Source organism: Hipposideros armiger, unplaced genomic scaffold (genome assembly GCF_001890085.2).
Source record: "Hipposideros armiger isolate ML-2016 unplaced genomic scaffold, ASM189008v1 scaffold_26, whole genome shotgun sequence".
NCBI classification, from domain to species: domain Eukaryota; kingdom Metazoa; phylum Chordata; class Mammalia; order Chiroptera; family Hipposideridae; genus Hipposideros; species Hipposideros armiger.
The window spans coordinates 5,628,844-5,635,111 of record NW_017731376.1 but is presented as its reverse complement, the minus strand read 5'-3'; the positions used below and the strand labels follow the sequence as shown (position 1 = coordinate 5,635,111).

Here is a 6,268-nt window from a genome sequence, read left to right as displayed (position 1 = left end):
ATTGTATTCTCTAAATATTTGTCTTCCACTTAAGATTTCAATTATTTGTAGAAAGAGTTTTATAGTTAAACCAAAACACTGATTTGGCCCAACACTCCATCTGATACAAGTATATCCCTGTCAAATGTTCATTTAGTCTATGCTGGCGGGGTCCCTGAATGGAGACCTCCATATTTTATGAAGCAGCTTAATACAGTGCATCTTTAGAGAGCAGAAATGGTTTAGCAATCTGTTGAAGTCAAACCCATCATTTTTGGGCTTTCCATTAAAAACAGAAGAACAAAATTCTACTCTCGCTTACAAAGCTTCACTTTATGTCTTACATTTTGTGTTACAGGAAAGAAGTTGGAGACTGAAGAGAATAAGCTCTGATATTCGTGCCCCACCAGGAGGACCAGCACCCAATAATCATAGGAAGACTTTTCCTCACTCTTCCTGCCAATGCCCATGAAGTATTCACTGTCTTCTGAAGGCATTCTAACGCCTTCCAAAGCAGCTCTTAAGGCAATCATTCTTCATCATTGACTTTACTTCTGTGTTAAGAAGGAGTGCAAGCGCGAATGGCCTGTGGGGCCAGGCAGAAAAAAATCCACATCACAAAGGTAGTGGCATTGGACATGCATGTTAGCATTAGTGATAAAAGGGGGTGTTGGGTCTGAGGAGACATAGAGAAGTTATGACCTGTCTAAAGAGCATACCCTGAGGGCCCACTGATTGTGATATGAGTGTTGCCAAACCTTTCAATTTGTAAAATAATCTGGAAATCTAGATTTTCTTTCATGAGACATTTTCTGATATTAAAGTAAACAAAAGAAAAAAGAAAAAGAATGAAGAATCCAACAGCATATATCAATGGACTGTATGTACCATACGCCACTATTTGACAAATTTTTGGCAAACTTTTATCCAGGAGAGTCTGTATTTGAAACTTCTCTGTCATTGTTGTATAAAATTGATCCCTCTTTATCAATAGGACAGGGTTATGGGGGGATCAAAAGAGCGAGAGGTGGGACGAATCAGAAGATCTCCTGTAATTTTAGGTTGAATTTTATTAAGGTTCAGCTTTTGTTGGTCAAAAAGGGTCAAATATCTGCAGTTTCAAACAGTTCAGCCTAGTAGAGTTGACAAATACAGCAACTGCGCATAGTCCTGTGATCAAGTCAGATAATTCTTGACATTTAGAGGCTGAGAATCAAGAGTATTAAAGAGGGTAGGCTAATTGTTGCTACCAATAGACTCTAAAATATCAAACAGCTTAAATGCAGTAAGAGTTTATGCCTCCCTCACTTACATAATCCAAAGCAGTTTTGGGTTGTCAGGGGGCTCTGTCCAAGACCAAGGTTGAAGGACAAGTTCTGCCATCTTCAGTAGTCAACTTTCAAGCTCACACTCCATGTACCAGTATTCAGCAGCAGCAGCAAGTATATGGGAGGTTTCTATGGGCCAGAACTGGGAGTGACCCACATCATTTTTGCTCGCCTTCACTGCAAGGGAAGCTGGAAATTGTATTCTCGTTGTTTGTCAAGAAAGAAGAGAAAATAGATTGGTGATCAGCTCGCAATTTCTGACACAAAAAGGAAGGCTCAAAATCAGTTTGCTCTTGGGTTAAAACTTAGATTAGGCACACCAACCTTTAGGAGATGGCTCTAGCTCTGATGCCTCCAAATTGAAGCAAAGATTTGGGAAAGACAGTTTTCCAGGACACTCATGGAAATCCAGATTTGGAAAAACATATTAAGTCCTTTTGTAAATCAACTTTAATGATGTTTGGTAGAAAGAACATAGACTCCTACTAACTAGCTCTGTAACCTTTGGCAAGTTATAACTTGCCTGAGACTTAGATTATCTTTCTATCCAATGGAGATAAAAATATATAATGTTTAGTGTTGTTCTAAGAACTTGAGACAATTTCTGTAATATACACGCATGACACATAGTCATTATGAAAACCAGCCAAACGGTTGTCCAGGCTCTGTTAAGCCAGCTCCATGGGCAGGAACCTCAAGGCTTCCATAGTGGCCTTTTCTATTTCTATGCTGAGTTGACATCCAGGAATGCTCCTTGTCTTAAGCAAAATCTGTTTTCACCCTGAGTCCTACTTCTGTCTACTAAAACCGCACAGAATGAGGTCAATCATTCTTCCACATGCCGGCTCATTTGAAAATAACACTCCTACTTTGAGACTGCTCTTCCAGTTTCTTCAGCTTTGAATCTCTCAGCACTCTTGTTGCTCTCATCTGCTTTATGTCTCCTAAAATGTGATCCACAGATAGGAATAGCACACTCCAAGTAAGGGCTGAGTAGCACAGAATACAGTGGTAACTTCCTCTCTTTTGTTTAAGAAATGTATTAGGGCTAGGGTATCTGTTATGCTGCTGTAACAAAAAGACTTGAAAATATAATTGTTCAAAAAAGAGAGAGATCTATTTTTCTCTCATGGAACAGTCTAAAGATAGGGAGGTGGCTCAGGGGAGTTGTGTAGTTTGTCCTGAGATTTCTTTTACTATAAAGCTCTTTCTGTCCCCTAGGATGTTGCCCACATCTGTATGGTCACAGCTAGCTTACCTATGCCACATCCAAGTTCCAGTCTACAGAGAAGAAGGTGGAGAGGAAGTGGAGAGTGAGCAATGTTTTAATACGGAAGTGAACACAAATGGTGCTCATCACTTCTGTTCCATTCCATTTGTGAGAATTTAGTCACATGGTCACCAGCTGCAAGGAAGACTGGGAAATGTAAATTCTACTTTGGGGGTGAGGGGAAGAGAGTGGTACACTATACTTTCCTAAAACTGGAAGTGGGTTCTGTTATTAAGAACGAGGAAGAATGGACTCAGTAAGAAAACTACGAGTCACTTCCAAGAGAAACTATAAAAAACTGAGAGTCAAAATTTAAAAGGAATTAGGAATAACTAGTAAGAATAAACAAAAGTTGTGAGAGGAAAGGGGAAAGATAATAAATAGGGTGTCTATAATTTGGCTCTGTGGCAAGCTAGAAGGTAATATGATAAATGGCTAAATAAATTGAATTACTGTCATTGCATGGAAAATGAATGACTATACTTGGTAGATATTTTAACCAGAAAGTTAAGTTAAAAGTTTTAAATCCTGTATATTACAGTTATGAAACAATCTCGTAGAAATCATCTTTCCTAAAAATAAAAAGTGAGGAACTAATATGAAATGAGAAAAAATATTATCTTTCCCATTTTCTGAGGAAAAGCGAGATAGACTGAACTAAAAAGGACTTTCCACACTCCATTTTCAGTTATCCTACCCTCAGTAGAACAGGCAATTTAATCTGGAAATTCCCAAAATGTCAATAAATGAAAAAGCAAACAAATTGGGGAAAACAAACATTTTCATTTTGGAGTGGGGTGGGAATAATTACTGTAAAATATGCTAATGTCTAGCTTGGTTTCTGGTGGTTTCTTAGGGTTTTAAGATTTCATTTTTATGATTCATTGGCCACAAATCACTGAAAATACCAAGAAGTAAAATATGCTTTAGGCTAAATGCATAAATCCCCCTTCAGCTTTTAGTAGGACTCAAATATTGACATTTAGAAAGAGGGATTTTTTTTTCCCATATGGTAATGACAATCAAGCCCCAATGTCACTGTTGAAAAATATAACTCGAAGTGTATATACCCTATTGAACATTAGTCAAATAGGCAGCAGCATCTCATAAAAAAAAGGATACTATGCTCATTAATTTAATTGCTTTTATAGATGAGAAACAAATGTTAAAGTGACTACATTTTATGTTCTCCATTATGAAATTATAGTTGACAGTTACTACAATAGCAGGAAGTAGTGTCTGAGAACATATAGAGGGCTATGCTGGAAGACAAAGCTACCAAAGTTTCCCTGGGTGAACTTCCTATTAGAATCACTTTCAGAAAGGAATATAGGTTATCAAATCTGAAATCATTCATTGGAATGGGAAAGTCCCCATTCTTTAGCAAGAACACAAGAGAAAGATTTTGGAATTTTAAAATTAAGTTAAAGGCAATTGCTCAAGGAGGGTTTAGTGCACTTCTCTCAGCATCTGTTCTGTGGGATTGCTTTCTTTCTTTTTTTCCCCCCAGAGGTAATTCTCAATAACCTCCTTCTAGAACTAGCTTTGAAGTCCTCTGCACACCTGTGTAGATTATAAAGAAGGTAAGCAGAGCTTCCACACCCAAACTCTAAATTCACAATGCAACATGACAGTTAAGACATGCCCTCCAGCTTCTTCTTTAAAAAGTAAACCCAAGCTCGATAGAATCTCCTGCAATGGTTAACCCTTGCCCGGATTTAGCACTTATTCCCCATAGTAGAGAGAGAGAGAGAGAGAGAGAGAATAGACTTTACTTAAATAAGTTATAACTCTTTCATCAGAACTTACTTGATCTGGGTAGGTAAGCTTTTGTGATCCGAGCTCTCAGAACATTATAGAGACTTTGTGATTGTCCCTTATTCTTTGCTCAGGGGACAAGAGTGACAAAATGCATCCTCCTGATAGGCCTGCCACCTCTTTGGTTTCTCGGATTTTGGATTAACCAGTTAGTGACACTACTGGAGAACAAAGAAAGGAGAATTTCTAACATTACCTGAGTCCCAGCCTTCATCCCGTTCTCTTTCACCTTTGGTACCCTTTCCCCCTTATCCTGAGTGAAAGCCCTGGGGACTGGCCATGTTTCCTGATGGAAGTGCTAGGATGGAATTGAAGGATCGCAGGAAGGTACAAGAGACTGGACCTAGAAATGCCACGACTAAGCATGTTAGGGCTTGGGTTGGGTTGGGGGAACTCTAACACCAGGCAGGGGTCAGAGTATGAGCAGCAAGGGGTCAAAGAGCTGCTCAGGCGTGATAGACAAGGGAAAATAGCAAGGAGACTGATTCAGAGCCAAATGTTTGCCCTAGGCAGAGAGCTCCTTACATCTTTCCAACTGGAGTGGGACTGAACCCTGGGCCCAGCCAGCCTAGGTCTTGAAGGTGTCGGTAGGGAAGTGGCTGCACCTGGCTGGCTCAAGTGGGTGTGTAGGTGGAAACTATAGGCAGGCACCTGGGTTTTGGCTACAGATCTGGTTCTGATCCAAAACCACTCCCTGACCCCATCCATAAACAATGAACTCTCTGGCTCCTTCCTTGGAGTCAAAGGAGCACTCTACCCAGCCCAGATCTCAGTCTGGCCTTTACCTTGTGATTTTGGCTTACCCATAGTTCCTGGACTGGTCCTAACTTCACCCTCTGTGTCTAAGGTCAATTCTATTCCTGTTCCTGATAGTGCTGATAATGACCCTAGTGAAAGTTTTTCCTCTTTGGATTATTTTCAAACTCTAGTTAAGATGAATCTCTAAAGGCCGGCCGAGTGGCTCAGTTGGTTAAGAGCTCGCTCAAGAGTTTGAGCTCTGAGCAACAGCGGTTCGAGTCCAGCCTGAGCTGAGCAGCCACTGAGCTGCCAACAGGTAGCAGGATGGCTCAGCTAAAAATTAAAAAAAAATTTTTTTTAAATTAAAAAAAAAGATGAATCTCTAGGCAGTAGGTACTATTGTATTACCAAGGATCCTATATTTTTTTAAAATATCTTTCTCCCAGTTCATCCTTTCCATCCCTAATTCTGGCCTTTATGCATAGGGAGCAATGATATGAAGGAGATTTGGCCAGGATTGCAAATCTCAGAACCCTCAATCAGCTCATAGCATAACAAAAGACCCCAGGGGACAACTTTCTCTGTCCCCCTGCCCTTCTCTGGCCTCCTCTCTGGTGGGTTGTGAGCCTGTTGGCCCTCAAATGGAGAAAGCCTGAGAGGCTGCTATAAGCTGCTTTTCTTCTAACCCCCAGGGTGGTTTCAGCACCATGCACCCCCCAACCCACACCCGCTCCCCCACCAAGCTGGAGGTTACCTCCAGCCTGTCTTACTGCACCTACTTTATGACATGGACTCAAACAAGAGACAGTAAATACAGAACCATATATTCTATTCCCTAGAGTGCACAGAATCTATTTTCTATCATGTCCATTTCGGAGTTCCCCATCTTTGTGAGTGGAATTTCTCTTTCCAGGGGGAAAAAAAATGCATACACACACGCACACATACAATATGCATACAATTTTAGAGTGCTCATAAAGCCCTGATGCCCCTCCATGAAACCTGAGTTAAGACCTTGGCCCTCCAGTTAGTGTGTGCCTTCTGATTTTCATAAATTGACTTTTAGATACTTTCTCCAGGGTTTTTCTGTTCATTTTTTATTCAAAACAATTTTCCATCAAGTTCTCTGGCCTGT

General features: G+C 40.4%; 1 long non-coding RNA gene across 1 annotated transcript in view; it reads left to right on the top strand.

The window, feature by feature from the left end:
* The window catches only part of LOC109379430 (uncharacterized), a 37,918-nt gene extending 37,163 nt beyond the window's left edge, over window positions 1-755 (top strand). The window contains exon 5 of the long non-coding RNA XR_002123205.1: window positions 338-755. This is a non-coding gene — a long non-coding RNA (uncharacterized LOC109379430). The remainder of the gene's footprint in view (window positions 1-337) is intronic.
* Window positions 756-6,268: the final 5,513 nt, after the last annotated feature.